Below are 10471 nucleotides of genomic sequence, written 5' to 3'. Positions count from 1 at the left end.
AAATTAAAATTTTTGAGATGAAAACTGAAATTTTAATAAATATTTTTTAAAAAAAATTTATTTAATTTTTGAATTTTAACTTGTGAAATGTTTTTAACTTGCTTGTTTGAATATTTTTCAATTGATTTAAGTAATGAGTCCATAGAAAACAAAATCTCTTCTCTCAAAGGTGATGGTGCAACAAAATAGACTAAAGGCAAAGATTTCAAGGGTGCTAAGACTTCGGCCATGAATGAAAGTGAAGATGAAAGTCTTCTCTCTCCTTCAACAGCTGGTACCTCTAATTCACACAAATACCTTATTTCTAGGATAGTTAAAGATGTTTTTTAAAAGTTTGCTTTCATGACCAAACAAATGGTCAGATCAAGCAAAGAACAGCGTAAGATTGCTGTCCAAAATGAAAAATCCTTGATAAAATTCCATTTTCGGATTGAAGTATTTTTGAAACATCTTGATTTGCTTGAGGAGGACCAGGTCCTATCGGACAAAGATGAAGATGTCTTGGAAATTAAGGAAGAGGAATCTTTGATATTTTGTTATTTCTGTTTACTGAACTCTAATAACTGCTTTCAAGTCTCTCGTGAACTATGTTTTTGGTTCTAATATTTTATGACTGTCCACTAGTTACTTTGAGTACTATTTTGGATGACTGTAATAAACTTTAACTCTGTCTAATATGCATGCTTTGCTATTTCGTTATGTTTATTGTTGTGTTTACTTGCAGGTTTTCCTCCTTGATAACAAAAGGGAGAGAAAGTTTCAAGTGTGAAAAATAAATTAAAATAGAAATATGATGGGCAAATACTGCATCTATTTCTAGTGTGAAGAAAATTAATTTTTTTTCTCTGATTTTGATCATCACCATGGACTGTACATGTTGGTTAATTGGTATTTGTGATCCTAGTGGTTATAATCATGCTCTGAATTAGGATTTGAATCTATTAATGATGCTCTGATTTAGGATCTGAACTTATTGAATATTAGCTATGATTTATGATCCTGTCAAGGTCATCTTGAATATTGACATTATTTCTATAAATGAATTGTTTAAATCAAGTTGATCAAAACAAATATTTAGTGGGAGCTTGATGATCAAAGGACAGGGGAGTAACATAAATTATCAAAGGAAAGTTTCTGTTCCTAAATATTTCTTCAATTCATTTTAATAATGTTTGTCATTAAGGGAAAGATTGTTAAGTTTGGTAATCGAATATTTTATTTTAGTAATGAACAAATATTATTAAAGGATTATTAATTGTTTATATGATTATGTTGTGTTTGTGTGCAAAAGAGTAATCAATTGACATTGGCCCATGAAGCATGAAAAACAAAGCCCACACTATATCAGGACCAAAATAAATCGAAAGAAAAACAAAAAAAAGGCCCAAAGAAAAGATCCAAACTCATTCGGTGAAGTAACATAAGCCTAACTTTCAGAAACTTAAACTCAAAATTTAATTCATTTTAATTTCTTGAAAAGCTTCCACCGAAAGCCAAACTCTCCTCTCTCTTCTCTCTCTTTTGGTCACATCACTCAGCGAAAAAGAAAGAAGAAAATAAAAACTGCAGAAGCTAAGTTATGGAGAAAGACAAAAAGGTTGTTTCCAAATATAAGCAAAGAAGATGGGCTACAACCAAGAAGCTATTCTCTCTTGGTCTAAGAATGTCAAAAGGCATATTTCCCCATTTGTGCTACACCAAAAAATCGTGAAGAAATCTACCAAGTCTCAAGCTCAAATCAAGCTACCATGAAGATAGTGGAGTCAAACATGGTCAGAAGCTCATCAATGCTCAAAAACAAAACTTGCGGCTAAAGTCAAGCTCAACAGATGCGATCAATGAAGCTTAAAGAAAAAGGATGAGAGAGAAGGTAAGTTGCATGTCTCAGATTTGGACTTCTCTCTCTTTCTCCTTTGACCAAGCTGCTGCAAGCTCTGAGGATTGGAGAAGAAGACAACATGAGGTTGAACTTGATTCAACCTTGGAAACTTCACTCTTCTATAATAAGGGGGAACGGCCAAGGGTTGAAGGCAAGAGAGAAAAATAGAGCACTGGGTTCAGTTCTCATAGCTACCTAAGCTGTTCTGAGTTCTTCTCCTTCATAGTATACATGTTGTATTTTTTTCTCAGTTTAGTCTGTCTGAGTCTCATTGAAAAAGGCAAACATGGTGAAATTTGTAAGAAAAAAACCAATGAGACGTAAAAGACAGTAAGTTAAAACTTTGAGAAAAAGCCATAAGATGTCTCAGATGTTCTTTGTACATCTTTCTATTTTGTGTCATGATCCTGTGGGATTTCATTGCAAGTTAGGTTAGCACTTGGCAGTTGAAAGCTAGGTTGAATCCTAGTCAAATTCAGATTGGGTTAGAATCTGGATTTGTCCCAAATAGTAGGGGTGTTCGTGGTGCGGTTTGGTTCGATTTTTTCAATCAATTCAAAGAAAAACCTGTCATACCATTTCACAAAGTCATAACGTTGAAATCATAGAACACAAATGCGCAATAACTAACAAAGATCTTGATCCAATGTTTCATAGTTATAGATTAAAGAACTACATATTCCACTATTTAAAGTGACTAATGTGTTAACAATTCAGCAAAACACAAACGCATATAAGAAAATTAATTCCTTATTTATTAAAAGACCATATATATATATATAACTTGTTTGATGTATGGGGTATTGACTTCATGGGGCCTTTCCCACCATCATACTCAAACACATATATTCTGGTGACAGTAGATTATGTATCTAAATGGGTGGAGGCAATTGCAACACCCACTAATGATACTAAGACAGTGCTGAAGTTCCTCCAGAAACATATCTTCAGCAGGTTTGGTGTCCCTAGAGTACTAATCAGTGATGGGGCACTCATTTCTGCAATAAACAGCTTTACTCTGCTATGGTCCGATATGGAATTAGCCACAAAGTGGTAACTCCATATCATTCACAGACAAATGGGCAGGCTGAAGTCTCTAATAGAGAACTAAAAAGAATCTTGGAACGGATTGTAATTGCCCGTAGAAGGGATTGGGCAAAAAGCTTGGATGATGCTCTGTGGGCATACAGAACAGCATTCAAGACTCCTATAGGAACCTCTCCATACCAACTTGTGTATGGCAAGGCCTATCATCTGCCCGTGGAACTGGAGCATAAGGCCTATTGGGCAACCAGATTCCTAAACCTGGATGCTAAGTTAGCTGGAGAGAAGAGATTACTCCAGTTAAATGAGCTAGAGGAATTCAGACTCAATGCTTTCGAAAATGCAAAAATTTACAAGGAGAAAGCAAAAAGGTGGCATGATAAGAAACTGTCATCCAAAGTCTTTGAACCAGGACAGAAGGTTCTGCTGTTTAACTGTAGGCTCAGATTGTTCCCCGGAAAACTGAAATCCCGGTGGAAGGGACCATATGTGATTACAAGTGTGTCACAGTATGGCTATGTGGAGCTTCAAGATATTGATTCTAATAAGAGGTTCATTATTAATGGACAGAGAGTCAAGCATTATCTTGAAGGCAATGTTGAGCAAGAATGCTCAAAGCTGAGACTAGATTAAAAGCTCAGTAAGGTCCAGCTAAAGACAATAAAGAAGCGCTTGTTGGGAGGCAACCCAGCCATTAGCAAGGTGTATTTGTTTTTCAAATAATAATTATATGAGTTTGATATAAATTATCTTCAAGGTTAATTAACAATTGCAGGAGTTCACAGAGTTATAGAAGAATTCAGAGCATAAAGCAGAGAAAAGGAGCTCACTGGCACAAAAACGCCAGTAAGGGGTATTGTGGGCGTTAAACGCCAGAATGGGTACCATTCTGCGTGTTTAACACCAGAATTGCAGCATCCTGGGCGTTTAGAAAAATGCCCAGTGATACAGGCTTTCTGGCGTTTAACGCCAGCTAGGGTACCTGGCTGGGCGTTAAACGCGCAAAAGAAGCAGCAAATGGGCGTTAAATGCCATAATGGGTGCCATTCTGGGCGTTTAACGCCAGGAATATGGAGGGGAGGAAGTTTTGTTTCTAACTCAAATTTTTTCCAAATTTTCATAGTTCCATCCAAAATTTCTTGCATAAACAGGTTACAAATTATCATCTTTCAATTTCAATTTCAAAAAAATAAATAAATAAATAAATTTTTCTTTAATCCTAAAAATCTTTTTCAAATCTTCTTCAATTTCTTTTCAAATCTTTTTCAAAACTCATATATCTTTTTAATTTCTTCTCAAATCTTTTCAACTCATCATATTATCTTTTCAAATTCAGATTTATCTTTTTCAATTCTCTTATATCTTTTCAATTTTAAAATTTCATCTTTTTCATACCATATTTATCTTTTACAAATCATACCTTCTATCATATCTTTTTTAAAATTTTTGAACCCATCCCCTCCCTTATAAATTCACAATCGGCCTCCCCCTCTCCTCCATAACTCGAATTTGACTCTCATTCTATTCCTCTCCTTTCCTTTCTTTTGCTTGAGGACAAGCAAACCTCTAAGTTTGGTGTGTTTTTCGTGATCATTGAGCTAAGATTCACTAAGATCATGGCTCCTAAGAAAAAATAAACTACTTCAAGAGGCAAGAAAGAGAACACTCCAAAACCACTTTGGAATCAAGAGAGGTTCTTAACCAAAGAACAGACAGACCATTACCACAAAATAGTGGGTCTAAGGTCAGTGATCCCGAAAGTTAAATTCGATCTGAAAAAAAGGCGAATATCTGGAGATCCAAGAGCAGATTTGAAACAGGGGCTGGGAAATTCTAGCTAATCCTGAGACAAAGGTGGGTAGAAATATGGTTCAGGAATTCTACTCAAATCTGTGGCAAACAGATAAGTAGAGAATGACTGGAACCGCCTTCTATACCTTTCGAACAATGGTCAGAGGGAAGATTATTTACTTCCACCTGGACAAAATAAGAGAGGTCTTCAAGCTGCCTCAACTACAAGATGATCCAGAATCCTTTAATAGGAGAATGGTGAGATTTGATAAGCGCTTGGACCAAGTTCTAGAGGACATATGCATCCCTGAAACCAAGTGGATAACCAACACAAAAGGTGTCCCGAATCAACTCAAGAGAGGATATCTCAAACTAGTTGCTAGGGGCTGGCTGGACTTCATTGGGCATTCTATACTGCCCACCAGCAACCGCTCTGAAGTCACTGTCAAAAGAGAAGTGATGATCCACTGCATTATGCTGGAAAACGAAGTAGAGATTCATCATCTGATTTCTTGTGAGCTTTACACAATTGCAAACAAGAACTCCACTGACGCCAAATTGGCTTACCCAAGCTTAATCTCTCTTCTATGTAAAGATGTTGGGATAAAGATGGGAATGGATGAGTATATCTCAGTCGAGCACCCAATCACCAAAAAGTCAATGGAAGGACAACAAGTGCAAGATAACTCCATCAAAAGGAGGGCACAGGAGTTCCTCCCGGAAATCCCTCAGATTTACTATTGGACCCGCCTAGAAGCATCTGTCACCAAGTTACAAGAAGCTATGGATCACTTGAAAGAAGAACAACAGGTTCAAAATAGAATGCTCTGCAAATTGCTGAAGGAACAAGAGAAGCAAGGGCGTGAGCTACAGGAGCTGAAGCGCCAGAAGCTGTCTCTTGGAGGGCCAGACACCCCACAGATTGAAGGAGCATCCATCTCCCAAAATAAAGGTTGTTGAGTCCTAATCTTAACTCTGTGATAACTTTTGCTATTAGAGATCTAACTTAGGAGTCACATGAATAATAGTAATTAGTATCCTTATTTTTATTTTTATCTAATTATCTCCAAGTAAGCTATAATTTATTTTTCTCATCATCATTAAACATGAATAAAATAGCAGATTTTTTTAGAATAAGGAGGCAGTTTTATTTTTGAGTTCTTAATAAGAAAAATTCAAATTATTTATATGTGGTGGCAATACTTTTTGTCTTCTGAATGAATGATTGAACAGTGCATAATTTTTGATAATGAAGTTTATGAATGTTAAATTTGTTGGCTCTTGAAAGAATAATGAAAAAGGAGAAATGTTATTGATAATCTGAAAAATCATAAAATTGATTCTTGAAGCAAGAAAAAGCAGTGAATAAAAAGCTTGCGGAAAAAAATGGCGAAAAATAAAAGAAAAAGAAAGAAAAAGAAAAAGCAAGCAGAAAAAGCCAATAGCCTTTTAAACCAAAAGGCAAGGGTAAAAATGATCCAAGGCTTTGAGCATTAATGGATAGGAGGGCCTAAAGGAATAAAATCCTGGCCTAAGCGGCTAAACCAAGCTGTCCCTAACCATGTGCTTGTGGCGTGAAGGTGTCAAGTGAAAAACTTGAGACTGGGCGGTTAAAGTTGTGGTCCAAAGCAAAAAGAGTGTGCTTAAGAACTCTGGACACCTCTAACTGGGGACTTTAGCAAAGCTAAGTCACAATTTGAAAAGGTTCACCCAGTTATGTGTCTGTGGCATTTATGTATCCGGTGGTAATACTGGAAAACAAAGTGTTTAGGGCCACGGCCAAGACTCATAAAGTAGCTGTGTTCAAGAATCAACATACTAAAGGAGGAGAATCAATAACACTATCTGAATTCTGAGTTCCTATAGATGCCAATCATTCTGAACTTCAAAGGATAAATTGAGGTGCCAAAACTGTTCAGAAGCAAAAAGCTACTAGTCCCGCTCATCTAATGAGAATTTGAGCTTCATATAAAACTCTGAGATGTTATTGCCTCTTAATTTTCTTTCTATCCTGTTTTATTTATCTAGTTGCTTGAGGACAAGCAACAGTTTAAGTTTGGTGTTGTGATGAGCGGATATTTTATACGCTTTTTGGGGGTATTTTCATATAGTTTTTAGTAGGATCTAGCTACTTTTTAGTATATTTTTATTAGTTTTTATGCAAAAATTACATTTCTAAAATTTACTATGAGTTTGTGTATTTTTCTGTGATTTCAGGTATTTTCTAGCTGAAATTGAGGGACCTGAGCAAAAATCTGATTCAGAGGCTGAAAAAGGACTGCAGATGCTGTTGGATTCTGACTTCCCTGCACTCGAAATGGATTTTCTGGAGCTACAGAAACCCAATTGGTGCGCTCTCAATTGCGTTGGAAAGTAGACATCCTAGGCTTTCCAGCAATATATAATAGTCCATACTTTGCCCGAGTTGAGATCACGCAAACTGGCGTTTAACGCAAAGTCTCTACCCTATTCTGGCGTTAAACGCCAGAACTGGCATAAAAGTTGGAGTTAAATGCCCAAACTGGCACAAAAGCTAGAGTTAAATGCCAGGAACAGCCTATGCACGTGAAAGCTTCAATGCTCAGCCCAAACACACACTAAGTGGGCCCCGGAAGTTAATTTCTGCACTATCTATCTTAGTTTACTCATTCTCTGTAAACCTAGGTTACTAGTTTAGTATAAAAAATACTTTTAGAGATTCATTTTACATCTCATGACATTTTATATGTTTCATATTGTATCTTTGATGGCATGAGTCTCTAAACTCCATAGTTGGGGGTGAGGAGCTCTGCTGTGTCTCGATGGATTAATGCAATTACTACTGTTTCTCATTCAATCATGCTTGTTTCTATTCTAAGATATTCATTCGCACTTCAACATGATGAATGTGATGATCCGTGACACTCATCACCATTTTCAACCTATGAACGCGTGCCTGACAACCACTTCCGTTCTACCTTAGATTGAATGTATATCTCTTGGGTTCCTGGTTCACGAGTTTGATTACCTCTCCTGACAACAAAGCATTCAAATCTGTGAGATCAGAGTCTTTGTGGTATAAGCTAGAATCAATTGGCAGCATTCTTGAGATCTGAAAAGTCTAAACCTTGTCTGTGGTATTCTGAGTAGGATACGGGAAGGGATGACTGTGACGAGCTTCAAACTCACGAGTGTTGGGCGTAGTGACAGACGCAAAAGGATCAATAGATCCTACTCCAACATGAGTGAGAACCGACAAATGATTAGCCCTGCGGTGACAGCACAGATGGACCATTTTCATTGAGAGGACGGACGTTATCCATTGACAACAGCGATTCACCAACATACAGCTTGCCATGGAAGGAGCTTTGCGTGCGTGAAGAAGAAGACAGTAGGAAAGCAGAGATTTAGAAGACAAAGCATCTCCAAAACCTCAACCTGTTCTCCATTACTGCATAACAAGTATTTATTTCATGTTCTTTTACTTTTTACAATTAAAACTAAGAATCATTACTGATATCCTGACTAAGAATTACAAGATAACCATAACTTACTTCAAGCCGACAATCTCCGTGGGATCGACCCTTACTCACGTAAGTTATTACTTGGGTGACCCAGTGCACTTGCTGGTTAATTGTGCGGAATTGCAAAAGTGTGATTGTGATTTCGTGCACCACTCAACTATTTCTTCAACTCATTAATCTTCAAAGCATTCTTGCTCATAATCAAAATATCATCCACATAAAGTAAAAGAATGATAAAATCACTATCAGAAAACTTTTGCATAAATACACAATGATCTGAAGTTGTCTTATGGTAACCATGCTCCTCCATAATAGATTTAAACTTCTTATTCCATTGTTTTAGAGTTTGGTTCAACCCATAAAGACTCTTATTAAGTTTGCATACAAGGTCTTCATTTTCTTTAACAACAAAGTCTTCCGGTTACTTCATGTAGATTTCTTTGTCCAAATCACTATGAAAAAAATTATCTTCACATCCATTTGCTCAATCTCCAGATCAAGAGAAGCTGCTAATCCAAGTACAGTACGAATGGATGACATCCTCACTATAGGAGAAAAAATCTTCTCAAAATCAACACCTTTTCTCTGGCTAAAGCCTTTAACAACCAATCCACCTTTATATCGAGGTTTAAAATTGTGTTCTTCATTCTTGATTCGAAATATCCATTTGTTCTTTAAAGTTTTCATATCCTTAGGTAGCTTCACTAACTCATAAGTATCATTTTTAAGTAAGGAGTTTATTTTTTTGTATAGTTTCAAGTCATTAAACTTTGCTTCCATCTTCAATAGCCTCTCCGTAACATTCAGGTTCTTCCATATTTGTCAACAAAACAAAATAAACTCATGTGTAAAATACCTTGATGAATGCTTTCGCTCTCTTGTAGATCTTCTGAGTGTATTTGCAGGGATTTTTAAAGTTGGTTATTCATCATGATCATCATCACTAACTTCATGATGTGTCAGATCAACTGTTTCATCTTCACTTGCACCTGTATCATACTTATTATTGTGAGCTTCAATTTTACCATCTTTCACCATAGGCGTAGAGAAAATAATATCCAAGTTAGAAAAATCATCCCTAGATTGAACCATTAACTTCTCTGCATTATCAATATCCTTCAATGTTTGCTCTTTAACAAAGACAATATCTATACTTTGAATCACCTTTTTGTTAATAGGATCATAAAAACCTGTAACCAAACTCATTCATGCCATAGCTAATAAAAATACACTGCCTAATCTTTACATCAAGAGTGATCATAATTAGGGCCATTAAAAATGATCATTCTACTAATATTAATATTAGCCTCCATTGTCCATAGAATCACAATTCTAGAAAAATACCAACAAGCTCTGATACCAATATGAAAGAGCTTAGCAGCAAAAGCAACATAAATATTCAACACAAAAATAATATGGAAGCACTCATAAAATAATATGGCAGCAACTATGAGTAAGGAAATATATCAAGTAAAGCAAAAACAAGAACACACCGATATTTTAACATGAAAATCCCTCAATGTGAGAGGTAAAAATCACAAATCGTCCAAACCAATAAAATAGTTCTACTATAATCAAATATGGGATACAAGAGAATTTCAAATAAAACATAAATCGTGCATACAATCAGCCAAAACACCAAAATACCAAAACTTACAAATGAGTAACAAGAAGATGAAAAATATCCAAAATCATTGTTCGAAGTTAATTTCTCCCACTACAGACCTTCAATCAACATCTCCATTGTCTAGAATGACGAACAAAATGAGATGAACCTGCAATCCAAATTTCAATATGATCCAACGGTGAACGAATGAGAACTGCTGTTTAAAATCTGCTATTCTGCATAAAAATGAGATTTTGTTTTTCCTTCTTCTCTCACACTCTTGTGGATACTCTCTTTTACTCTCAATGACCCCCCAAAATTCATTAGGTTAGTTGTAAAAGGATGTAAAAAGACATTCCAAAAAATTTAAACTTAAATCTCACGTAAAAGAAAAATAAGCGAATATATACATAATGAAATTCTTATTATTAATTTGTTATCTTATTACAAAGACAATATTTTAATTGTATATAAATTTAAATTTTAAATTTGTACAAGATCTTAACTATACTTTAAATAATAACTAAAATTTATATTTGATGTAAGATTTAAATTTATAATAGAATAAAATTTAAATTTTAAATAGAACAAATTTTTATAAAAAAAAATTTAATTTAGTGTCAAGTTGAACTATATCTAAACCTAAAT

Source organism: Arachis ipaensis, chromosome B03, assembly GCF_000816755.2.
Source record: "Arachis ipaensis cultivar K30076 chromosome B03, Araip1.1, whole genome shotgun sequence".
Classification (NCBI taxonomy): domain Eukaryota; kingdom Viridiplantae; phylum Streptophyta; class Magnoliopsida; order Fabales; family Fabaceae; genus Arachis; species Arachis ipaensis.
This window is presented reverse-complemented; position numbering follows the sequence as displayed.